This window comes from Hyperolius riggenbachi, chromosome 3 (assembly GCF_040937935.1).
Source record: "Hyperolius riggenbachi isolate aHypRig1 chromosome 3, aHypRig1.pri, whole genome shotgun sequence".
In the NCBI taxonomy this organism is placed as follows: Eukaryota; Metazoa; Chordata; class Amphibia; order Anura; family Hyperoliidae; genus Hyperolius; species Hyperolius riggenbachi.
The window spans coordinates 366,532,905-366,558,764 of NC_090648.1; the positions used below are offsets into that span (position 1 = coordinate 366,532,905).

Sequence of the window (25,860 nt, forward strand, 5' to 3'; positions counted from 1 at the left end):
TCACAAGAAAATGTGCAGAATGATGCCTGAAATAACAGTTTTTGAAAGTATTCTGTTACACTTCTTCATTTTGTCTTAGTAATATGTACAGTCAGGCAACACTTCATAGTGAGCTATAATAATTCTATTGGTATGACAATAACCTCCTATTATTTTTCTGGCAATTTTACTTCTCTTTGTAGGATTGTTGGCTTTGATGTTGGCATAACATTGAGTAATAGCCCCTACTCTGTTCAACAATTACATTACCCCAGATGGATTAAAGAAGACAAATATGATGTGATCGCTAAGCCTGGGAAGACAGCAGTCTCTTGCTAATCCTAGACAGGTATTTCTGTTATTACAGTTATTTATTAGTCATGGATTAATATACATGTTTCTGTCACTTACAAATCCTCTAAATTGGACATGTTTTGTTGTCTCAATACTGCTGCAATTCAGGCTGAACAATGTATTTATTTAATAAAATTACTGCATGTCAGTCACAGACCACAAACCAGATGGTTTCTGACACAACGGCCAAATGAACTAACATAATAATACTTCTATTTCTTACATGCCAAATGTTGGCATTGGCAATTGCAATGAGCTATAACCATAACAGGCTGCCTCACACAGCGCAAAGCAGATACACCTGGCAAGGTATTTGTTTATAAAGAGTATCCTCATTTCCCAAGACATTAAAGTGTACCTGAAGGGAAAAAGGTGCTCCTAGTAGAGATGGCCCGAACGGTTCGTTGGCGAACGGTTCCCGGCGAACTTCCGGTGGTTTGCGTTCGCCATGAAAGGTGAACTTTTCCGGAAGTTCGGTTCGCCCCCATAGTGCACCATTAGGGTCAACTTTGACCCTCTACAACATAGTCAGCAGGCACATTGTAGCCAATCAGGCTACACTCTATCCTGGAGCCATTCCCCCCCCCCCCCTTATGTAAGGCAGGCTCCGTCGGCCATTACACTCACTCGTGTGCCTGCAATAGTGAGAGAAGGGACAGCTGCTGGCAGACTCTCATAGGGAAAGATTGCTGTTGTAGGCTTATTAGCTTGCTCCTTGCTGATTTCTTATTGCTAAAATAGCACCCCACAACAGCTCTTTTGAGAGTTAATCTTGTTTTTGTGATCTATTTTTCTTTTCTGTGTGTCCCATTGACACTTGTGTTGCATAGACAGCCTTGCTAATTCATACTGTGTGCGCCACTGCCAGCCAGGCCCAGCACATTCAGTGACTACCTGTGTGTGTGACAGGTACACATTGTAATACCCAGTACTGCATATACCTACCTGTTGTGTTCAGTGCACCCACCTCATCACTGCATATACCTACCTGTTGTGTTCAGTGCACCTACCTTATCACTGCATATACCCACCTGTTGTGTTCAGTGAACCCACCTCATCACTGCATATACCTACCTGTTGTGTTCAATGCACCCACCTCATCACTGCATATACCTATCTGTTGTGTTCAGTGAACCCACCTCATCACTGCATATACCTACCTGTTGTGTTCAGTGGCACGCTTTGCAGACATTCAGTGGAGAAACAACTTGCCGGTGAGACGCTTGATAAAGCTGCAGTGGCCCAATTTGTGAAAAAATGCCCTGGTTTGTAGGGGGTTTAAGCCCGTGGTCCTTAAGAGGTTAATGACTTGTTCTGGTTTTAACAATGAGACTTACAGAATTGTTTGTTTTTTACTGTAAACAACTGATTTTGGTTTGTTACCAATTGCCATTTGCATAATTTTACTGAATAAAATATTTTCCTGGCTACAATAGGCAATCACCATATGTCCAATTTACTACTAAGGCATCTCTAGGCTGAAAATCACAGGTAAGTACTGGTAGATGGTAGAAATCCAGTAAGCCTCGACTGTGCTCAATATTTTATTGCTCTTAGGTAACTTCTATGGTTATAAAGCTCTGTTGGCTAGAATGTGAAACTAGGCTGAATCCTAAATGTGTCAATGTCAAAGATTAGGGCATTATTAAAATAAATTGACAAGACACCTTACCAAGGGCCACCGCAAGTTCATAAACATAATAAAGTACAGGTGAAGAACAAATTTGAGATCAGAGGAAAGTCTGTAAACAATCTGAGATCCTGACAGGCTGCAGCAATAAACTGGCAGAGGGGTTACTGGGGGAACGGACAGTTCATAAACTAGATTCAATCCAGGAAAGATACAAATCAGAAATCAAAGAAAAGTCCAAAAATAATCCAAGAGTCAAGCAAGCTGCAAACCATCAAAGCCCTGTAACACTTCAAGGTGAATGAGGTAACAGACAACAGCCAGCCAATTCACATTTTCACTATGATAATTTTTCATCTTCTGTTTAAAAGGGAGCAGGAAAAAAGGGTGCCGGCTGAGGATGGACAAAAAGGGCGCCGCCATAGACTTTAATGCAATTATCATTAATACGGCAAAAAAAGCATGAGAAAAGGGTGCCATGAAAAATGTTAATAAGATTATAACATTATAGTTTTTGAGGTAGTTATCATATTAGAAGTTTATAACGGTATCGTTTTTGTCATATTTCGTTAAGTACAGATTTTACGTTTTAAAAGGTATTATCATTAATATATCTAAAAGGGTGTTTCTGCAGAGGGAATGGTTAGTGTTAGGCAACACAAAGGGGAGTGGTTAGGGTTAGGCACCACCAAGGCGGCAGTTAGTTTTAGGCAACACCAGAGGGTGGTGGTTAGGGTTAGGCACTACCAGGGGGAAGATTAGGGATAGGCACCACCGGGGGGGTTAGGGTTAGGCACCACCGAGGCGGGGGGGGGGGGTTAGTGTTAGGCGCCACTAGGTAAGTGGTTAGTTTAAGGCACCACCAGGGGAGGGTTCTGTGTGAGGGTAGGGTTGGGTTAAGCAGTATTGACGAAAAACCTTACAACATTTAACGTTGATATTTATTCGTTATTATTTCTCGTTTATTTTTGTAACAGAAATTATCGTTAATAAAGCATGACAACAATGATTCTCGTTAGCAAATTTCGTTAATACCTGCCACCATATTCGTTAATAACCCAGGCCCTTTTTTCACGGCGCCCTTTTTTCATGCACGCGTTTAAAATATTTCAGCACTCTGCAACTGAAAATGTTCCAAAACTAGGTGAATAATCACTGCCAAAAGTATTTTCTTGCTTGCTGGGATTTTATTCATAAGGTGTGAAAATATCACCTAGGAGAAAACATAAGAGAGAAAGTGAAATTAAAAAGGGCCAACAAGCCCGATCCAATTTTTTCACTTAAAAGAACACTATCAAAGCAAGTGTTCTAAAATTACGATATACAAATGATGTCTAAGTAGCAGTCTAAACATTTTCCTACTTTTCATGTGAAATATCAGAGGCAAAAGCTCTGATTCATTGTGTGTAGGATTTAGCTCTATTGGGACAAATCAATTGCAGAAGGGGTGTTTGCTGCATTGCCAGTGTTGGATATAAAACTAGAGTATTTTTCTCTGAAAGCAAAACAAGTATAAAAAGCTGTGGTGTCATAGACAATTACAAATGTTTATAACAAGTTACATTTCCTCTGCTCTCTTCACACACTTCAGTCAGAGACACAGGACACAGCAGCTGCAGAGCTTTCTCTCACACACAGTTACACAGGAATAACAGGTGAAGTGTGAGGGGAATTCCCCCTCGCCTCCTGGTTCATTCTGCCCTTAGTTTTGGCATCAGTAAAGTGTGAAAGTATTTTGATAACAGTAAACAAAGAGGTTGCCAGTGAAATGTATACACCAGTACTTAGCAGCACTTCCCAAACAATTCCTATCTCAATTGAAAAAAACATGTTAATCAACAATGTTCCTTTAAGTGATATTTTAAATTGCAGAATGCAGAAGTTACTTTAAACAAAACATGAAAAATTATCTCCAAGAGAAAACTTTGGAGAAAAGTGAATTGGATCAGGCCCAGCGAGTTTAAAGCAAATAAATTCCAAGGTGGGGTTAAAGGGACAAATGATCAGAGATTGCTTTGGAGGCTGCCATGTTTATTTTCAATGCACAATGCCTGGCTGTCCTGCTGATCGTCTGCCTCTTTTAGTCTAATGCTAGGTACACACTGGCAGATTTACTGTCAGATCGATTATTTCCAACATGTCCAATCTGTTTTCTGAACGATTTCAGATATTTTTTTCCGTTCGATCTCTGATAGAAGCGAATGGAAATTAGTCATGAATGGATCAGAAAATGATTGGAGATCAATCTGAAATCAGATTGGACATGTTGGAAATAATCGATCTGACAGTAAATCTGTCAGAAAATCTCATAGCGTGTACCTATAATTAGACGCTGAACAAGCATGAAGATCAGATGTTTGACGTAACTCTGACTGCATTTGCTGCATGCTTGATTCAGCTGTGTTATTCAGACACTACTTATGCATGAAGGATCAGCAGGATGACAGGCAACTAGTACTGTTTAAAAGGAAATAAATATGTCAGCCTCCATATCCTTCTGTCAGTCTCACCTGGTCGCATGCTGTTGCGGGCTCTCTGGGCCATGTCTCATGTTGTCGGGACCACAGCTTTCTCCAGCTCCCTGGGATCTGTGTCGGTGGTGAGGCCGGGCGATGCAGTACGCGCGCGCGTCACAGTGCATGTTTTGCAGGCAACCTCACCTATGCACAGGTGGGTTAATTAGTGTCTCAGCTACATGGAATCCGCCTAGCTCAGACACTAACTACCCCACCTGTGCGTAGATGAGCACCGTTGGGGAGTCACAAGGACAGGTTTGAGAAACACCGGCATACCAAATCATCTGTAAAACATGGTGGAAGTAGTGTGATAGCTTTGGCGTGCATGACTGCCAGTGGCACTGGGACACTAGTGGTTTTTTTTGTTGTTGTTGTTTTTTTAAACAATTAGTCAGATTATATATACAAAAGGACATCATATATCAGGTACAAGCAAAATATCTATAGCATGACATCAGATGAACACATGCACATAAGCTGCACCTCTGTGCCAGAGATATTTCTTATACATACCAATTAGCTATATATCTGGCCATGTAACATATAACCAGATCCACACTTTAGATTTATCTGATTCAGTGTTAACTTCCGTATCCATCAGTGACGTATCCATCAGTGTGTGTGGACTCCTGAGTGATATTTTCACAGCTTGTCATAGAATGCTTTTTAAGCCTCCTGCAAGGCAACTTTTGTGTACTTTTTCAATCGTAAAATGCTGAAAAGTTAGTTTAAAGACAAGATGAAAGTTATCTCCTAGGAAATAGCGCAGGTGAAAAAGTTAATTGCATATGGACCACAGTGTCCATCAAAAACAAACAGTAAACAGCAAACAAATTAACAAATTATTCCTTCTGTTTCTTATTTGTAAACAGTCCCTTTCCCTATGGTGCTTGGCTCAATTACTCTCCATATTCCAAGGAGGTTTGATAACCAATCCAGACCGCCCAGATAGAATAAAATGTTAAAATTTGTCATATTTATCTGCTCGTCAGAACCGACTCCACTACTTGTTGTATCTCAATCTTACGGAACCACTGACCCACCGTGGGCACCTGCTTTGATCTCCATTGCATAGGTATGAGACTCTTTGCTGCATTTAACATATGAGGAACTAGATTGCGTTTATATCCTCATATAGTCTTCTATCTTCGAGCAGTAACCGGCCTGCATATTCTTGTAACATCTGACTAAAATCCCCTCATCTTAGGGCATGACCACAAGAAGTGCCGAGAGTGTTTTTCCACTACAACTCCGCAAACACCTATCATCTTCAGTGTTGTATATTGAGACTAGCCTGTCTGGGGTCCTTTATCAATGGGTAAGTATCTTAAAATTGGTATCTTGCATCCTCGATTTTATTGAAGAGGTATATTTAATGATTGTATCGCTTTGGTCTGTGTATTGTCACTCCCAATTCTGCTTCCCAAGAACTAAGATAGTGTAAAGTATTCTTATGTTCCTGTCCTAATAATAATTGTTAAAGAGATGATATTGCAAGTTCCACCTTAGTGTATTTAAGGAACAGAACCATCCAATCTGATACCATCTCTCTATCGTTTAATTTAACAACCTTAGGACCATAGACATACACCCCCCAGTGACCAGGCTATTTTTTACAATTCAAGCCACTGCAGCTTTACGGGCTTGCTGCAGGGCCGTACAACTCCACATACAACTGATCCCCCCTTCTGCCCACCAACAGAGATTTCTGTTGGTGGGCTCTGATCGCTCGTGCAGTGTTTTATCAGAATCAGAATCAATTTATTTTCGCCAAGTAAGTTTGCACCTACAAGGAATTTGTCTTGGCAGTTGCTTAACAAACACAAACAAAAGCAATACAAAGACAGACAGTGTGTATATTACAAGTCAAAGACATTATAAGTATAGTGGCAGTAAGCAATGTGAGAATTGTTCATTTTCAGTTCTGTGCTGATTACTTTCAAGTCCTAGCAGCTCTAACGTGGTTCAGCATTAAGTATGGCTACCACTTGAGGAAAAAAGCTGCTCCTGTGTCTAGAGGTTTTGGTAGCGATTGACCGGAATCTTACTCCTGAAGGCATGTGCTGGAAGATGGAGTGAGCTGGGTGAGAGGGGTCAGTGGCAATTTTGGTCGCTCTCTTTCTGCACCTGCTAGCGTAAAGATCCTGCAGGGGAGTTAAGCTACAGCCAATTATCCTTTTCGCTGATCGGACGATGCGCTGCAGCCTCCCCTTTTCTAATGCTGAGCAGGAGCCGAACCATACAGTCATAGATGATGTTATGGTGGATTCGATGATTGCAGTGTAGAACTGCACCATTAGATTTTGAGGTGGGCCAAACTTTTTCAGCTGCCGTAGCTGGTACATCCTCTGTTGCGCTTTCTTGACAATGGTGGCAGTGTTGTTGTCCCATTTTAGGTCGTTTGAGATTGTAGACCCAATAAACTTGAATGACTCTACCTGGGTTAGTGTGGATCCATTTATAGTTAAGGAGAGGTGCTTGGAGGGAGATCTCCTAAAGTCTATTATCATCTCCATAGTTTTGAGAGTGTTTAGTTCCAAGTTGTTGCTGCTGCACCAGGAGGAAAGCTGTCCCACCAAATTCCTGTATGCAGACTCGTCTCCATTTTGTATGAGACCAACTACTGTTGTGTCGTCTGCAAACTTCAGAACCTTAACAGATGGATCTGTGGAGATGCAGTCATTGGTGTAAAGTGAGTAGAGCGGTGGGGAAAGCACACTGCCCTGGGGTGCACCAGTACTGACTGTCAGAGAGCTTGATGTGAGTTTACCAAGTCTAACATACTGTCTTCTGTCGGTTAAGAAATCGGTTATCCATTTTCAGATGGATTCAGGTATGTGTAGCTGGGAGAGCTTGCTGTGTAGCAGTGATGGAATTATGGTATTAAATGCAGAGCTGTAATCTATGAATAAAATCCTGGTGTAGGTACCTGGGGTGTCTAGATGTTATAGTACATAATGCATACACATGTTCACAGCATCATCTGCGGATCTATTAGGCCTGTAGGCAAAATGCAAAGAGTCCAGCAGGGGATCTGTGATGGATTTCAGATAAGTCATTACCAGTTTTTCAAATGCTTTCATGATCAAATATATACAGTGGTGTGAAAAACTATTTGCCCCCTTCCTGATTTCTTATTCTTTTGCATGTTTGTCACACTTAAATGTTTCTGCTCATCAAAAACCGTTAACTATTAGTCAAAGATAACATAACTGAACACAAAATGCAGTTTTAAATGATGGTTTTTATTATTTAGTGAGAAAAAAAACTCCAAATCTACATGGCCCTGTGTGAAAAAGTTATTGCCCACCTTGTTAAAAAGTAACTTAACTGTGGTTTATCACACCCGAGTTCAATTTCTGTAGTCACCCCCAGGCCTGATTACTGCCACACCTGTTTCAATCAAGAAATCACTTAAATAGGAGCTATCTGACACGGAGAAGTAGACCAAAAGCACCTCAAAAGCTAGACATCATGCCAAGATCCAAAGAAATTCAGGAACAAATGAGAACAAAAGTACTGTAATTGAGATCTATCAGTCTGGAAAAGGTTATAAAGCCATTTCTAAAGCTTTGGGACTCCAGCGAACCACAGTGAGAGCCATTATCCACAAATAGCAAAAACATGGAACAGTGATGAACCTTCCCAGGAGTGGCCGGCCGACCAATATTACCCCAAGAGCGCAGAGAAAACTCATCCGAGAGGCCACAAAAGACCCCAGGACAACATCTAAAGAACTGCAGGCCTCACTTGCCTATCAGTCTGGAAAAGGTTATAAAGCCATTTCTAAAGCTTTGGGACTCCAGCGAACCACAGTGAGAGCCATTATCCACAAATGGCAAAAACATGGAACAGTGATGAACCTTCCCAGGAGTGGCCGGCCGACCAATATTACCCCAAGAGCGCAGAGAAAACTCATCCGAGAGGCCACAAAAGACCCCAGGACAACATCTAAAGAACTGCAGGCCTCACTTGCCTCAATTAAGCTCAGTGTTCATGACTCCACCATAAGTAAGAGACTGGGCAAAATCGGCATGCATGGCAGATATCCAAGGCGCAAACCACTTTTAAGCAAAAAGAACATTAAGGCTCGTCTAAATTTTGCTAAAAAACAGCTCAATAATTGCCAAGACTTTTGGGAAAATACCTTATGGACCGACGGAGACAAAAGTTGAACTTTTTGGAAGGTGCGTGTCCCGTTACATCTGGCGTAGAAGTAACACAGCATTTCAGCAAAAGAACATCATACCAACAGTAAAATATGGTGGCGGTAGTGTGATGGTCTGGGGTTGTTTTGCTGCTTCAGGACCTGGAAGGCTTGCTGTGATAGATGGAACCATGAATTCTACTGTCTACCAAAAAATCCTGAAGGAGTATGTCCGGCCATCTGTTCGTCAATTCAAGCTGAAGCGATCTTGGGTGCTGCAGCAGGACAATGACCCAAAACACACCAGCAAATCCACCTCTGAATGGCTGAAGAAAAACAAAATGAAGACTTTGGAGTGGCTTAGTCAAAGTCCTGACCTGAATCCTATTGAGATGTTGTGGCATGACCTTAAAAAGGTGGTTCATGCTAGAAAACCCTCAAATAAAGCTGAATTACAACAATTCTGCAAACATGAGTGGGCCAAAATTCCTCCAGAGAGCTGTAAAAGACTCGTTGCAAGTTATCGCAAACGCTTGATTGCAGTTATTGCTGCTAAGGGTGGCCCAACCAGTTATTAGGTTCAGAGGGCAATTTCTTTTTCACACAGCTCCATGTAGGTTTTGAGTTTTTTTTCTTACTAAATAATAAAAACCATCATTTAAAACTGCATTTTGTGTTCAGTTATGTCTGTTATATCTTTGACTAATAGTTAACGGTTTTTGATGAGCAGAAACATTTAAGTGTGACAAACATGCAAAAGAATAAGAAATCAGGAAGGGGCAAATAGTTTTTCACACCACTGTATATATATCTATCCACTTCAGCCTATCTGGACAAACATTCTCGTCCAGATAGGGTGTGCGTGCCGTTAGCCCAGCGATCAATGAATAGGATTATAGATCCCATTCATTGATCAAAGTCCCCCGCAGAAAAACTGACAGCCTTTTATCCGAGGCTGTGGTTTTTCTAAGTAAAAAGAGTTTCCCGTCTTCATTCTTGTTCCTGGGAGAGAGATTGATCGCTCCCAGGACTTTTTGACTGTGGCCATCTTGTGGTCAAATAGTAAAGCTACACCCACATCCATTTTTTATTAAATAAATACATTATTTTACATTTAAAATTAGCTGTTTACCTCCCACACCAAAAATTACCCAAATAAAATTAATAAAAAATTAAAAAAAATTACAATAAAAAAACAACAACATAGCTACCTAAGGATCTGAACATTTTAAATTTCAAATGTCAAAGGAATATATTACTATCATTTTTTAAATTATAGGCTTGTAAATAGTGATGGACGCAAATTGAAAAAATGCACCTTTATTTCCAAATAAAATATTGGCGCCATACATTGTGATAGGGACATAATTTAAATGGTGTAATAAGCGGGACAAATGAGTAAATAAAATACATGGGTTTTAGCTACGGCAGCATGTATTAATTTCAAACTATAATGGCCAAAAACTGAGAAATAATGATTTTTTTCCATTTTTTTCTTAATATTCCTGTTAAAATTGATTTAGAATAAAATAATTCTTAACAAAATGTACCACCCAAAGAAAGCCTAATTGGTGGTGGAAAAAACAAGATATAGATCAATTCATTGTGATGAGTAGTGATAAAGTTATTGGCAAATGAATAAGAGGTGAAAGTTGCTCAGATGCAAAAAATAAACAACCTTTTGAGCTGCAGTGGTTATATAAATTTGCTTATTTTTTAATTCATTTTCCCACCCTCCCTTTCTCCCGCCGCCAGCCAATGACAGCAATCGGCTATCATATGCATCACCCTATGAGAGCCAATCGCTCTTGAGCCCCTATAAGGGACTATATCGCAGCGCTGTACAATGTAAATAGACGGCAGTTTCACTGTCTAACAGTCTCCTAGCGGCGATCGCCGCTGAGAGACTGATGACGGAGAGGAACCCATTCAAGCGGAGATGCGCACACATCAGTGCACACGATCTCCTGCAAAACCCCACCCCAGGACTTCATGCTTTTTGGCGTTAGGCGGTTCTGGGGCTGTCACCCTCCCGACGCCAATCGGTGTTAGATGGTCGGGAGGGGGTTAAATTTACATGTCCTAACCCAGTTCTCGATTTGTCTCAACCTCCAGAAGTCGTAGGGAAATTGTGAGCGATTCTCTCTCACTTCCCTAAGGCCTTGTTCACATCTAAAATCACAATCGCTGACACCAGCGTTTTGCGATTTTGTGCGCAATTATTTTTAGCGCCTCCCGGCGCTTACCTGCGCATTGCAATTTTTTTGTAAAATGCTTTTCTAAGCGCTTTTGCAGAATGATTTGTTTTTTCCGCTTCCTGACGCAAGTCAGGAAGTGAACTCTTTGTATTTATTCTTAAAAGCGCTGGGAAAAGCGCTTTTCAAGCGTTTTGCAATTTCCAGTGGTCTATTCGCGTGCTAGGCCCTCTGTACAGACATGCTAGATCCGCAGACACATAGGGGTAAGGTAAATTTAACAAATCAGCCAGCTCATTAATATAACAACTCAGCCAGCTTACATTCCTCATGCCCCAGCTTAGTTCAGAAAATCCCCGCATTTCTAACGCACCAGTGAAATTGTGTATAAATTAGCACACAGAAGTCTAAAATATAGAATGCTGTATTTTCCCTCCCATTTTTTTACCGCAAAGCCTTTTATGAATCGAGGCCATTCTGTCTGCTCAGATCCAGTTAAATGTAGTCAAATTGATTAGGTGGCATTTTATGATACAGATAGACAGTGACCCTAAACATACAGCCAAAGCAATCCAAAAGTTTATTAAAGCAAATAAGTGGAACATTTCTTGAAGGCCAAGTCAGTCACCCTATCCTAACCTAATTGAGCATGCATTTCACTTGTTGAAGACTAAACTTTGGACAGAAAAGCCCACAAACAGCAACTGAAAACCACTGAAGTAGAGGCCTGGCAGAGCAATAAAAGGAGGAAACCCAGCATCTGGTGATGTCCAGATGTACATGGGAGGGAGAATCAGAATTTAGCTTTGGTCCCCAAGCTGATCCTGGATTTAGCCATGTGCATAGAATTCTCTATTATTTAAAAGTGATTTTTTTATGTTTTGCTAAAAAATACACCTGTATCCAATGATACACTTTAACCCCAACATCTGAAAATGCTAGTGCACTTAATAGGTGTGTCATGTACATGTGATAATGTCTTGCGATTCAGTTAAATTTTTTAAATGATGTATTTGGTCAAAAACATTACAGAAATAGCTTGCTATTTTACAGCTACATCAGATACCGTGGTAAATAAAATTTAGAAAATTGGACATACACTTAGAGATAATGAAAGCTACCATTACTAACCTCCATTTTTATTTATTTTTTTGCTTGACTATTATGCTTTGGCTTCAGTACTTTCTGAATATATTCAGCTGGTTAGGCAGAGATTGGCAGAGAGCAGTATGTACACAACCCCTGATCTGCATACTTGGTTTTATTCAGTGACTCAAAGTATTTACAAACCAGAGCAGCTACAGTATCTTTCTGTATAAGGAGCATCTAAATAACTGAGAACAACCTTGATGATGACCGCTGGATAACAACATGTAACTGAATAGCACATACCATTACCATTCTTATAAATGATCCCTTTATATGAAGTTTTAACTTTAAGAAAACCTGAACTGAAAATGAAAAGTCAAAATAAGCATGCACAAGTCATACTTACCTCTCGTGTAGTCTACTCCTCAATCGCTTCCTCCTCTCCTGCGTCCTGTTTGTCCACTGTGATCAAGGGAATTCTCCGTCCTTCATTTTGTCACTGAATGAGAACAGTCACTTAGGGGAAGTGTTCTTTCATGTCTCATGTTTCACATCTATAACCCCGCCAAATTCCCTAAGCCACTGATGTCCCATGCTGCAATGAGCATGCGTATAAAGTCAACACAGGTCAGAGCTGAGTTGAGAAGCGCTATACAGTCCCTGTTGTGGCTGGTGCTGGTCTAATATGACCCCTCCTCTCCCATCTGTTCATGCTGCTGGTATCCACATGGGTTGCACAGCCCTGTGTTTTTTCTATTACCAGCCATGGAGATTTTTTTCCTTTCGCTCAAAGTCAAAAGCGAAACATCAATAACATTTGTGGATTAGTGTCAAGTGTTGAAGCTGATCACAACCAACATGGAATTTTATGAATTCCTCCATGATAAGTCCTCTTGTCTTCATTCTCTTTTCTCCTCGCTCTTCTTCCTGATTCTTAATCTTTACATGTAGAGCCTCACAAAGGTTTGTGTTTTCAATAAATAGCTTTCAATGATCAACACATTTTAAAATTTAAAAATTGCTATTGCATCTCTTAAAGGAGGGAATGTAGATAGTTATGTTACTAATGTATTAGGTACAGTGACAAAAAAACTTTTAACCAACTCAGCCCTCGGGAATACTTCACCTTATGCAACAGAGCAATTTTCAGCTCCCATTCCATTTTGCTAAGAATAATTTTTTTCTAAATGCATTTTAACAGGAACATTAAGAAAAAAATGGAAAAAATGTATTATTTCTCAGTTTTCGGCCATTATAGCTTTAAAATAATACATGCTACCATAATTAAAACCTGTGTATTTTATTTGCCCATTTGTCTCAGTTATTACACCATTTACATTTTTTCCCTATCACAATGTATGGCGCCAATATTTTATTAGGAAATAAAGGTGCATTTTTTTCAGTTTTGCGTCCATCACTATTTACAAGCTTATAATTTAACCACTTCCCCACTGAGCGGTTTTACCCCTTGAGCACCAGAGCAATTTTCACCTTTCAGCGCTCCTTCCATTCGTCTATAACTTTATCATTACTTATTGCAATGAAATGAACTATATCTTGTTTTTTTCCGCCACCAATTATGCTTTCTTCAGGTGGGACATTAAAAAAAAAATAAACAAAAAAATCATTATTTCCTGGCTACTCCATGGCAGCTATACATATGGGCAGTTCTCCGCCTCCAACTGCCAGATTGGACCACCCTGAATGTAAAAAGAACTCCGCCCCACCAGCAGCATTCCTTTTTTCGTCCTCGCCAGCAGATGGATGTACATGATTTTTTCCTGGATTCTGTGAGCTTTTGTTCTCATACATTTTTATATCATTTTAGTATTATTCCCTTACCTCTGCACTTTGCGGCTCCTGACAGTTTCAGCCTCTCTCTGTCAGATGCTCTGTGCCCCAGGCTCCTAAATGGTCCGATGGGGACAGAAAGTATTGCTGGGTGGTCTCCAGCCTTTAGCCATTAAGTTCACCTAAATGGTGTTACTGGCAGTGGCACCTACATATAATATATATGTCAGCTGTATTAGCAGTTTCTTTCTCTCAGGACGTTTTCCGTGACTGCTCTGGCTGTCTGCCCTGAAAGCTGCATCACTTCCTGTTTGGTCGGCCATCTAGCGTTTGGCAAGCCATTGCTATTGTCAGGAAGTAGGGCGGCAGCCATCTTAGAGGAGGCAAATACTGCTTTAAATAGCAGGGAAAGTCAGCTCTGTGTCCAGACGCTGCACTGCTGTGAATTAGGCTATTGGCTGCTCCTGGTGTGAATCTAGCATCCTATATTACCTGTTAAGGTAAGTTTAAGGTTTGGCATAGCACGGACTATAACTATTGATTGTTAAATGAGCAAAGTGCTGTCTATGCTGTGCTGTTTTAAGAAAACTTATGCATCTTCACTTCTGTTTGCAGCTACTCTATTAGATCACTGCCGTAGAAGGTTCTGGTGTGACACAAACATCCTATATTGCCCATTAAAGGTGGGTTAAGATTTCTTGTATAGTGTCTACCTGCACTAAATAATTGCTATGGTAAACTATATGCTTTGTGCTGCACTACTTAAAGAAAACCTGAACTGAAAATTAAAAGTCAAAATAAGCATACACAAGTCATACTTACCTTCCATGTAGTCTACTCCTCAGTGTCTTTCTCCTGTCCCGCGTCCTGTTTGTTCACTGTGATCAAGGGAATTTTCCGTCCTCCATTTTGAAAATGGCCATTACCCATAACAGCTTTCTGGTCAGCACACAGTTAAACTGTAACATCGCCCACTTGAGCCATAGGGAAACATGGACATTACCTGGTACATCAGTTTTCCTCTCAGCTATAACTGACAGCAACTGATATTTTACTGACAGCAACTGATATATTTCAGATCTGACAAAATATTGTCAGAACTGGAAGGGATTATTGTCAGAAGAAAATGGTGAGCTTCTGAGAGGAACTGATGGCAAGGTAACTATGTAATGTTCATTTGAAGTTACCTTATGTGTTTATTTTAAATATTTTTACTCAGTACAGGTTCTCTTTAAAATAAGCTTATACAGCTTTATTTGGCTTTGTTTACAGCTGCTCTGTAAAATTAATGTGGAAATCCTCTAGAAAAGACCGTCACAAGGACAAAATGTAAGAGGGGTAAGTGGTTTAAAGAGGCTTTACTCTCTGGTGAGAGAGTATTTTCTTAAAAGCTTTTTTTCTGTCTTTTTAGTCCCAGACGCTCAAGGGATACTTCCAGACGTACCTACGATGGTCCTTCTACCTCATCAAAAACTCATACATCTCACTCGAAGAGACAATCCCCTCCTGCTCATGATAAACAAGCATCTGAAATTTCTATAAAGAGGAGACGCATTGCAAGAATTTCTTCCAGCTCTCCGGAAATTTTGGAAAAGCAGGCGTCACCGCCACGCAAGAATACAAAGAAGTCGGACAAACTAACAGAAGATCAGTGTTGGTTGTGTGGCAAAGATCGTTTACCGGAAAAATTGGTCTGTGGCTCCTGTTTCGGGGAAATAGCAGGGGAGAGTCAAGATTTGACCGCAGTTATAAAACAAACAGTTTGAGATGCATTAGGAGAAATGCAGAAAGATTTGCAAGCAAATCCAAAGGCCCCGGCTAGATCTAGGCATGAAGATTCCAGTGATAATTCGGATCAAAATTCCGTCTCATCTGAGGATTGGGACTCTGTGATAGATTTTCCTCAATTCCTACCTTTGTCACTCAGGTAAAGCATTCAATAGGATGGGAGGAACCTGCCACTCAGAAAAAAGACAAGAAAAGAAGATACTTTAAACACTTAGACAAAACTCAAGAGTCTTTTCCGGTAATGGAAGAAGTTAAAGAAATCTTTCTTGATGAATGGAACAAGACCGTCAAGAAAACAGCAACTCGCAATAGACTGAGAAAGATGTATCCGCTTTCTGAGGAAGACAGTGTACTAGTGGAAAGTTTTCCAGTAGTTGATGCTTCGGTCGCAAGACTGGCTAAAAATACGACCCTTCCGCTAGATTCTACATCGTTTAAAGATCCTTTGGACAGACAATTGGATCAAGATCTGAAGAGGTCTTATATGTCGGCTGGAGATGCAGCTAGGCCTGCAGTGGCCTTAACATCAGTATCTAAAGCAATGAAGGCATGGACGAATGCTCTGAGTGATGCCATTAATAATGATGTGGACAAGGAGTCTTTGTTAGCAATGGTTAATGATATAAAATTTACTTCTGATTTCGTTGGAGAGGCTGCTCTGGATGTCGTTAGAGGTGCAAGCAGGTCCATGCTCTTTTCTATCATGTCAAAACGAGCCCTTTGGTTAAGATCATGGATAGCAGATCCCTCTTCAAAAACGTCTTGGACTAGAATACCTTATGATGGCAAGAACCTGTTTGGTCCGAGAATGGATACAGCAATTTCTCGTGTGACAGGAGGAAAAACTGGTCTTCTGCCACAAGACAGAAAGTTTAGGACCAAAAGATGGGGTCAACAAAAACAGCAGTTTTCTCAAAGGTTTAGAGACTCTAGATCCTATAAGCCGAACTGGAAATTTGAGACCAATTGGAAGTCCTCTCGACCAACTTTCTTCAGATCATCGAAGAATAAGTCTACTACCCCCTCTACAAGTAATACAAAGTCTTTTTGATATGAGGCCCGCTCAGGTAGACACGGTAGGGGCAAGACTAGCAACCTACTCTTCTATTTGGGCGAAAAATGTTTCGGATCCTTGGGTAAAAGAGGTGGTGTCAGTCGGACACAAATGGCACTTCATCAAGATTCCAAGGTTACCCTGAGTTATAGAAACGTCAATACCGAAAAATCCTCAAAAGAAGAAAATTCTTCTAGATTACGTCAAGACTTTATTAGCACAAGAAGCAGTTGTCCCGGTACCGGTAAAGGAAAGATATTCAGGCTATTAGTCTCCAGTCTTTCTCGTAATGAAAAAGACAGGCGACTGGAGGCCGGTTCTGGATCTCAAATCCTTGAACAAATTCATCAGAGTACCAAGGTTCAAGATAGAGTCGTTACAGACAGTCATGAGGGTAGTAGTACCTGGAGATTGAATGGTCTCCCTCGATCTAAAGGACGTGTATTCTCATGTTCCAATAGCTCCTTCTTTTCAAAAGTTTTTGCGCTTTCTCGTGGGAGGCGTCCATCTCCAGTTTTGCTGTCTGCCCTTCGGACTGTCTACCTCTCCAAGAACGTTTACAAAGGTTCTACTATCAATAGTCGCTATGCTGAGACAAGACGGAATAAGACTTCTTCATTATTTAGACGACGTTCTTATACTGGCAAGATCAAGAGAGGAGCTAATACTACATCGGGACATTGTGATAAACACCTTTCAGAAGTTCTGGTGGTTACTTAATCTAAAAAAAAGCCAGTTAAATCCTACTCAAGAGTTGGTTTTTCTGGGGGCTCTCTTCTTAACTACTCGAGACACAATATTGCTTCCTCTAGACAAGATGAGAGCCATTATACAGAAGATATCCCTAATCAAGGCGAACTCAGTACTATCGGCAAGACAATGCATGAAGATATTGGGACTGATGTCATCCACAATTCTATTAGTGAGATGGGCTCATTGGAACCTCAGAACATTTCAGAGAAACTTCCTGACTCAGTGGAGGAATCAGGACTTAAATTGTCCAATATTCATCTCTCTCGAAGTATGGAAGAGTCTTCGTTGGTGGAAATCCCAATCGAATCTCAGAAACTGCTTTTCCATTACACCTCCCACTTGGGAAGTTGTAACATCGGATGCGAGTGCCCAAGGTTGGGGTGCAACTTACCAAGTACAGGGCAAATGGTCAAGTCCACAAGATCAGTTGGTGTCCAATGTGATAGAGCTAAGAGCCGCTCACCAAGCATTAACATCTTTCCTTCCTCCACTGAAAGGGAAGTCAGCATTGATGAGACTAGACAACAAGGCAGCAGTCTCATATATCAAGAGACAAGGGGGGACACACAGCAGGTCATTGCTCCAGGAGGTAGCCCCAATAATGGATCTGGCTCAGAAGTTTCTTATCAATCTGTCGGCCATATATCTCCTGGGTTCAGAAAATGTCCAAGCGGACAAATTATCGAGGGAAATATTATGCAACAACGAATGGTCCCTAAATCCTCAAATTTTTCAGATGATAATAGAGAAGTTTGGACAACCGCAAATAGATCTGTTCGCGAGCCAAGTCAACAAGAAACTTCAGACATTCTACTCTCGCTATCCAGGGGAAGGAGCTCTGGCAGTGGATGCTCATTCACAGAGATGGACTTTCAAAATGGCCTATGCATATCCTCCGACGCCATTGATATTCAAATTCCTTCAGAAAGTAGTATTTTCCAGACTGGAAGTATTGGCAGTGATACCGGACTGGACGAAAAGGCCTTGGTACACCTTACTCATGAACCTAGTGATATGTCGGCCATTTCGCCTTCCTCTGGTTCCGGATTTGTTATCTCAAAAAGGGTTCCTACACCCCAATCTAGCCCGATTAAAGTTGACGGTGTGGAAGTTCAGGGAGGCTGGGAAACTTGTTTCTTCACAATGATCACGCTGCTTCTCATAGAAGCAGCCGATCATTGCTGGGGGGCTGAGATCAATGAACAGGAATGTTTTTTCCCGTTCAATGATCTCCGGGCGAGCAGGAAGCATGCAGTAGCGTGGAAGCGTTGCACGAGCGAGCGGGATCACGGACAGCGGCGGTAGCGGCGGGGGGTGCGTGTAGCTACGTCCCTTGTGGTCAAAGGGTGTTTAAAGGGGCGTAGATACACGCACCCATGGTGGTAAAGTGTTTAAAAATGTTTGTAATATACCCTCTTCACATGCATATTTAAAAAGTGCAGACCCTTAGGTAACTATTTATATATATATTTTTTTTTAATTGTAATTTCCTTTTCCATTAAAATTTTGATTTAGCTAGTTTTTGGTGTGGGAAATACATAGTTGATTTTAAGTGTAATAATGTGTGTTTATTATATTGAAAAATGTATGTAGATGTAGTTTCACTATTTGGCCACAAGATTGAGATTTTTTTTTGGTGCTTCTCGCTTCCTGAAAACGAGGCCGGAAAACTTTTTTTTTCAGAAAGACCGTGTCAATTTTTCTGCTGGGGACTTAGATCAATGAACGGGAGCCATGTTCCCGTTCATTGATCTCCGGGCTACCGGGGGTGGCACGGGATCTGACGCACGATCACGTATCAGCAGCAGAGCAGCCGTCTGGATGTAAGGATCACGCCCAGGCAGCATAAATGGTTAAATTGTCATGAAAATCTTAAAATTTAAAACACAAATAAGAAGTACATTTCTTACTGAGTAAAATGAGCCATACATAACTTTTTTCCTATAAAGCTGTCACTTACAGTAGGTAGTAGAAATCTGACATTACCGACAGCTTTTGAGTTAGTTCATCTCTTCATGGGGGATTCTCAGCATGGCCTTTATTCTTTATAAAGACACACCCTGAAAAAAATGTATACAATGATGCTGGCCAGCCTCCCTGCCCACCATACACTTCTTTGGCAGTTGGATGGAGCAACTGCCATTCACTAAGTGCTTTTAAAAATAAACAAAACCCTGAAAACCCCCCATGGTAAGATTGGCTAGTCCAAAATCTGTCGGTAATGTCAGATTTCTACAACTTACTGTAAGTGACAGCAACATAGGAGAAAAGTAATTTATGGCTCATTTTACTCTGAAAGAAATGTACTTCTTATTTGTGTATGTTTACACGTATTTTAAATTTTAAGATTTTCGCAACACAGGTCCTTTAAGGAGGAAAGTGTAAAATATCACAAATTATTATTATTATTTAGTATGTATATTGCGCTGACATCTTCAGTAGCGCTGTACAGAGTATATTTTCTTGTCACTTAACTGTCACAAGTAAACATTTTATATTTGTTCTCAGCTTCACTTTTTGGTCTAATTAGTAGGCTATTTAAGTACAAGAAAGGCCTTAATAAGAAGTTAGTAATAAGGTAGTAAGCTCCAAAGACCATGATTTGGCCTAGTAATTCATAACTAAAGGTGTGGCTCTTGCTCTTATAGTGTTACAGACAAGTTGAATACAACAGTAAAGCAACACAGTAATACTGTTCTGGCCACAAAATGTCACCACGTGAGGCTGCAGGCAGAACACTGAAAAATTAATCACTTCACTCCCAAGGGTTTTTACCCTAATGGACCAGAGCAAGTTTCACCTGTCAGCGCTCCTACCTTTCATTTGCCAATAACTTTATAAATACTTGTCACAACAAAATGATCTATATCTTGTTTTTTTCACCACCAATTAGGCTTAAGTGGTTAAAGTGAGTTAAAATGAGACCCTGGTCAATAAGGCAATTGAATTGGATTGATTATTTCACACTCATTCATATACAGGCTGATTAACCTCATTATATATAGTATAAGCTGCCACCGTTGGACCTCCTTCATACTTCTAGACTGAGGACCATCAGGGCCATCAGGATTTTGCATGACCCCTCCCACTCTGGCAGTCATTACTTCAACCTTCTCCTATCCGGCCACCTCTATAGAACCATCCCCTTTAAAACCACCAGACGCAGGAGCCCCTTCTTCTACCAAGCAGTCATTCTGTTGAACTCTAGTCCCTTCCCCAGCAAAATCCCCTAGCCAAACTTCCTGACACCCCTGTGCACTAATGTACCTAATGTACCTATGTATCCTTTGTATATGTACGGTATGTACCCTCAATATGTGAGCTATATGTCTGTCTCATGCCTATAAATCACTGTCTGTTATTTGTACTGCTGCCAATGCCATGTGTACCACAAATAATTACGGGTACGACACCCATCGTACTTGGTGAATAAAGCTGATTCTGATTCTGAAATGCTGCTTATACCAGTGGTAGAACAAAGAGGCGTTGGAGGCTGGAACATCCAAAAATAGAAAAAGCTCTTTTATTGAAACATAAAATCCGTGGCTATACAGCAACAGCCCGCTTTTTCAGGTTTTAGCCTTTCACCAAGCCGTTTTAACCACAAATAAACCAATACATACATACCATATATATATAGTATCAGCCCTCTAAAACAAACAATCAGTTCAAATTCTCAACAGCCAATCAGTTTACCTGAATTCCCCGGCGGACCTGAGTGGAAACCTCGTGTCCAATATGCAAATCGCCACATATAGACAGCATATCAGGGTATTGTGGCGCATCTCGCCAGCATGAACACTCCCCTGAATCCCTATTTGTCAAAGCCGAGTCAGGTGACTCACTCAAGGTCCACGTCATCACGGACACACAGCCCAAGATCCTCAGCACGGCTCCACGCATGCACAGTGCGTAGGAAGCTCCCCATGTGACCGGACATGAAGCCCCACCCAATGGGCGGACACACCCGACGTCATAGGTAAACAAAACCGCCGCCACTGAGGGATATGTGTATTCGTGGCAAAAAATGGTGCCTGTAAATACCCTAAGGAGGTTTATTAAACCTAATAAACGTAAAGGAAGATTACCACGTCCATGAGGAGGGAATCGGGGGTCTTCAACCTTGATTTTTTGTCCTCACGGGAGAACTCACCTATGCCAAAAGGAGCAGTAGGAGGGGTGGGAGCAGGGCCAGAAACAAATGCACGAAAAGAGCCAGTATGAAGTCAGATGGAATTACGCAAGAGGCCCTGATTGAATCACCCCAATTGGTAGTTAACATTTCCAGTCATGTTCTAACACCAACCAAGGAGAGAGTGCTTAAATATGGACTTAACTTCAGCCCTACGAACTTACCTAACTTTTTTGAATTAGATCAAGATTGTTCTGTTTTTTTCAGGACAATTAAACTTACATTTTTTGGGGGACAATGAAACATTTCAGTGGCTCTCATGGAGAGGTGGATGAGTCTACGTTTTCACTTAAGGATCTGGGACTTAGAAACAAGAGTTCTTTTACATGGCAGGCATTTCCAAATATTCCTGAATTTAGATACCCCCCTCTCCTATCCTTCAGAAAAGCTCCTACAGTTAGAGACAAGGTATTTTATCATTTACCCACAGGGTCCCACACCAATTGAATCTAACAAGAGAGTAGGGACATATCCCTGTTTACGTTGTCACCTATGTGGACATATCACTAAAGGTTCAGAGTTTACCCATCCCTCAAAGGGCACTAAATATAAGAGTAAAGATCTATATACATGTGAGTCAAGCTATGTGGTGTATTATTTGAAATGCCCATTTGGTTTAGGGTATATAGGTATGACCACTCAGAAAATAAGGGATAGGATTTGTTCACATAAAAGTGTGATCAGAAATGGTGACATGAAGCAGGCCGTGTCTGCTCACTTTACAGTGATGCATCACAATGTTACTCAATTAAAAGTACAAATCATTGATGGGGTACCAGCAACATGGAGAGGGAAACATAGTAGGACTAAAGAACTGTAATGCTGGGGATACACGTTACGTTTCTGTACCGTGTATCGACCAGCTGATCCGGCCAGCTGATAATATTCAGCTGGCCCGATCAAGCCGCTCGACCCCCGTCCGCTCGATCCCCGCCGGCGGACAATGGCAGGGAATCGAGCACTGATAAGTAAGCGACGGCGGGGACGAGCGGTAATCAATCCGCGTGCATGCACGGACGAGCGGGGACACGGCGGGTACGCGGCTGGGGTCGATCCGGCAGCTAATCGGCCGCCGGATCGACCCGTGTATTCTTAGCATTAAAGAGGGAGGCGGGGTGGATTAAGAGGTTAGGTGTGTTGGGGGAGGGGGGTTTGAATAAGGAATACACTCTTGGGTTTTGTATTTAATGTCCAGGATCGGCTGTATGTTCTAACATTATCATGTTGCTCTTTTTTTTTACAGAACTTTCAGTTTGCCTGTGCTGGAGGACACTGAGTGGTTATGTCTCTGATACTACGTTCGCTGGGGCCGAGGTGGTGAGATGTTGTTGACTGGTCAGGGAATGCTATGGGGGGACTGCCAGACAACCTGGCATCAGGCCAGCCCGCCGGCCTAGCAGCAAGCCAGACCAGCCAGCACAAAAGCCAGGTCACTCTGCCTAGTTATGTTTAAATGACACTGACTATTTATATGATATACTGCATTTTTGTTTTTATTATTAATGGCGAGGGGTGCTTCATTCAACATTGTGTTGGGAAGGTCTACTTAGACTGCTGTTATGTTGTATACAATACAACATCCATATAAATAGTGTAACTGAGAACTATACTATTACTTAACATTACAAAGGCTGTGAGCCATCCGTTCTTTGTGTTCTTGCCTCCTGGACTGAAAATGTTCAGTGTTCTGGCCATACAATTATAGTTTTGTCTTTCTTTCTCCTGTAGCATCAACAATGTTTTATGAGCTTGTAAAGAGTATAATCTTCCTGAGCAACTCACAGTTCAGTTGTTTTTTGCCTGCAGCTGTCTGGCCCCTTTTGATCACTGTGTTCTGTCTGTACTACTGTCACCATGTGCTGATTGCAGATTACTCTCTGACACCACTGTTCTCTGATAAATGCGGTCTTTCTCTCTTTCAGTCACAGCATCCCACTGCAGGCTATATGAATTCAGGTACTATGGGGCAAGAGGAGACACTGAAAATATGGAAAGAAAGTACATTTCAGATGGCTTACTCCCCATGGAAATGGTGCCAGGAAAATAACTCTACTCAGCTCTGCTCCTACACTATTGCATCCTCCTTGAGTACAATGTGGCACACACACACACACAAAAAGCCTACCCATCAGGTGGTGTGCAGGATGTGTGGCCCCATTTAGTTGTGGTGCGATGCACGAGGCTGTGTCTTAATTAGAGATGGCCCGAACGGTTCACCGGCGAACAGTTCCTGGTGAACTTCCGGGGTTCGCAATCGCGGAGAACCGCAAACTTTTCCGGAAGTTCGGTTCGCCCCCATAGTGCACCATAAGGGTCAACTTTGACCTCTACATCTCAGTCAGCAGACACATTGTAGCCAATCAGGCTACACTCCCTCCTGGAGCCACTCCCCTCCTTATAAAAGGCAGGCAGTGTCAGGCTTTGGACCGACTCGTGTGCCTGCAGTAAATAGAGAAGGGACAGCTGCTGTAGACTCTCTCATAGGGATAGATTAGTTAGGCTCTTTTAGGCTTGTTAGCTTGCTCCTTGCTGATTCTTATTGCTAAAATAGCACCCACAACAGCTCTTTTGAGAGCTAATCTTGTTCTTGCGATCTATTTTTTTTTTGTGTCCCACTGACACTTGTGTTGCATAGGCAGCCTTGATAATCCATACTGTGTGTGTGCCACTGCTAGGCCCAGCACATTCAATGACTACCTATGTGTGTGACTACCTGTGTGTGTGACAGGTGCACATTGTAATACCCATTACTGCATATACCAACCTACCTGTTGTTTACAGTGCACCCACCTACCTACGTGAGTGCACGCAAAGTCACTCTGCCTGTCCGGTATCTGTCTGTGTGTGACAGGTGCACATTGTAATACTCATCACTGCATATACCTACCTATTGTGTTGAGTGCACCCACCTCATCACTGCATATGCATACCTGTTGTGTTGAGTGCACCCACCTCATCACTGCATATACCTACCTGTTGTGTTCAGTGCACCCACCTACCTACGTGAGTGCACGCAGTGCGATATACCACTCCGTGCATACCTGTTAACTGCACCTGTGTGACTGCACATTGTATTAGTCAAGTCAGTGCATACCTTTCACTTCATCCCCCCCGATATGGACAAAATGGACAAACCAGGTAGAGGAAGAGGTAGAGGCAGACCCAGAGGAAGGCCACTTGGCAGGTCTGTGCGAGATCGTGTTGATGTGATTTTTTGCGGCCCTGGAACAAAGTACAGTGCTTAGAAGAAGGCACGTGCCATCAACTCCCAACATTGTCAGGACATGGTTGACTATTTAACACAGAACACCTCATCTTCCACAGCCACCAGTGCTACTACAAGCACCACATCTGCTGCATTTGACACTTCGCAGGAGTTATTTGGTGGGGAAATCACTGATTCACAACCACTACTGCTACAACAAGATGAAGGCGCTAAGCAAGTTACACCACCTCATATGTGCGAGTTAGGCGACACTATGGACATAATGTGTGAGGAGGAGGATGATGAAGTACCTGCTGTTGGTGCAGTTTATGAGGTGTCTGAGGCAAGCGAAGCTGGGCAGGATGATTATGATGATTATGATGATACGGATGCCACGTGGGTTCCCGATAGAGGAGATGAACAGGGGGACAGTTCAGAGGGGGAGTCAGAGAGGAGTAGCAGGAGACAAGTTCCTGAAAGAAGCAGGGGGAGCTCGTCATCAGAAACAGCTGGTGGCAGTGTCCAGTGCCATGTATCACCACCTATGTACAGCCAGCCAACATGCCCTTCAATGTCAGCTGCTGATGCCACCATAGTGCCATCACCCCAGGGGGAGCTCAGTGGTTTGGAAAGTCGTTAATGTGTGCCTCAGATCTGAGCAATGCCATCAGTACTCTCTGCCTCCAAAAATTGAGCCATGGAAAGGCCAACACCCACGTAGGGACAAGTGCCTTACGAAGGCACATGGAGAAAAGGCACAAACTGCAATGGGAAGAGCACCTGATCAAAAGCAGCACACAAAAGAAAAGCCACCCTCCTTCTCCTCTTCCTCCTTCAGGTGCAGCATCTTCAGACGCTTTCTCCCTTGCACCATCACAGCCACCCTCCTCCACTCCGCCTCTGCCCTTGAGCGGTTCCTGCTCCTCTGCCCACAGCAGCCAGGTGTCCATGAAGGAAATCTTTGAGCGGAAGAAGCCAATTTCTGCCAGTCACCCCCTTGCCCGGCGTCTGACAGCTGGCGTGGCGGAACTGTTAGCTCACCAGCTGTTGCCATACCAGCTGGTGGACTCTGAGGCCTTCCGTAAATTTGTGGCCATTGGGACACCACAGTGGAAGATGCCAGGCCGCAATTATTCCTTTAAAAAGGTGATACCCAAACTGTACCAT

The 25,860-nt window shown here is 42.0% G+C and overlaps 1 long non-coding RNA gene across 2 annotated transcripts in view; it reads left to right on the forward strand.

Annotated features, from left to right (window-relative positions):
* Positions 1 to 25,860, forward strand: part of LOC137561573 (uncharacterized) — a 46,002-nt gene that overhangs the window by 12,009 nt on the left and 8,133 nt on the right. Inside the window, exons 2-4 of one of the 2 annotated variants that reach the window (XR_011030056.1) lie at positions 183 to 328; positions 1,770 to 1,824; positions 22,732 to 22,917. This is a non-coding gene — a long non-coding RNA (uncharacterized lncRNA). Of the gene's footprint in view, positions 1 to 182; positions 329 to 1,769; positions 1,825 to 5,351; positions 5,501 to 22,731; positions 22,918 to 25,860 lie in introns of those variants that run through there. The other variant, XR_011030057.1, reaches the window with a different exon arrangement.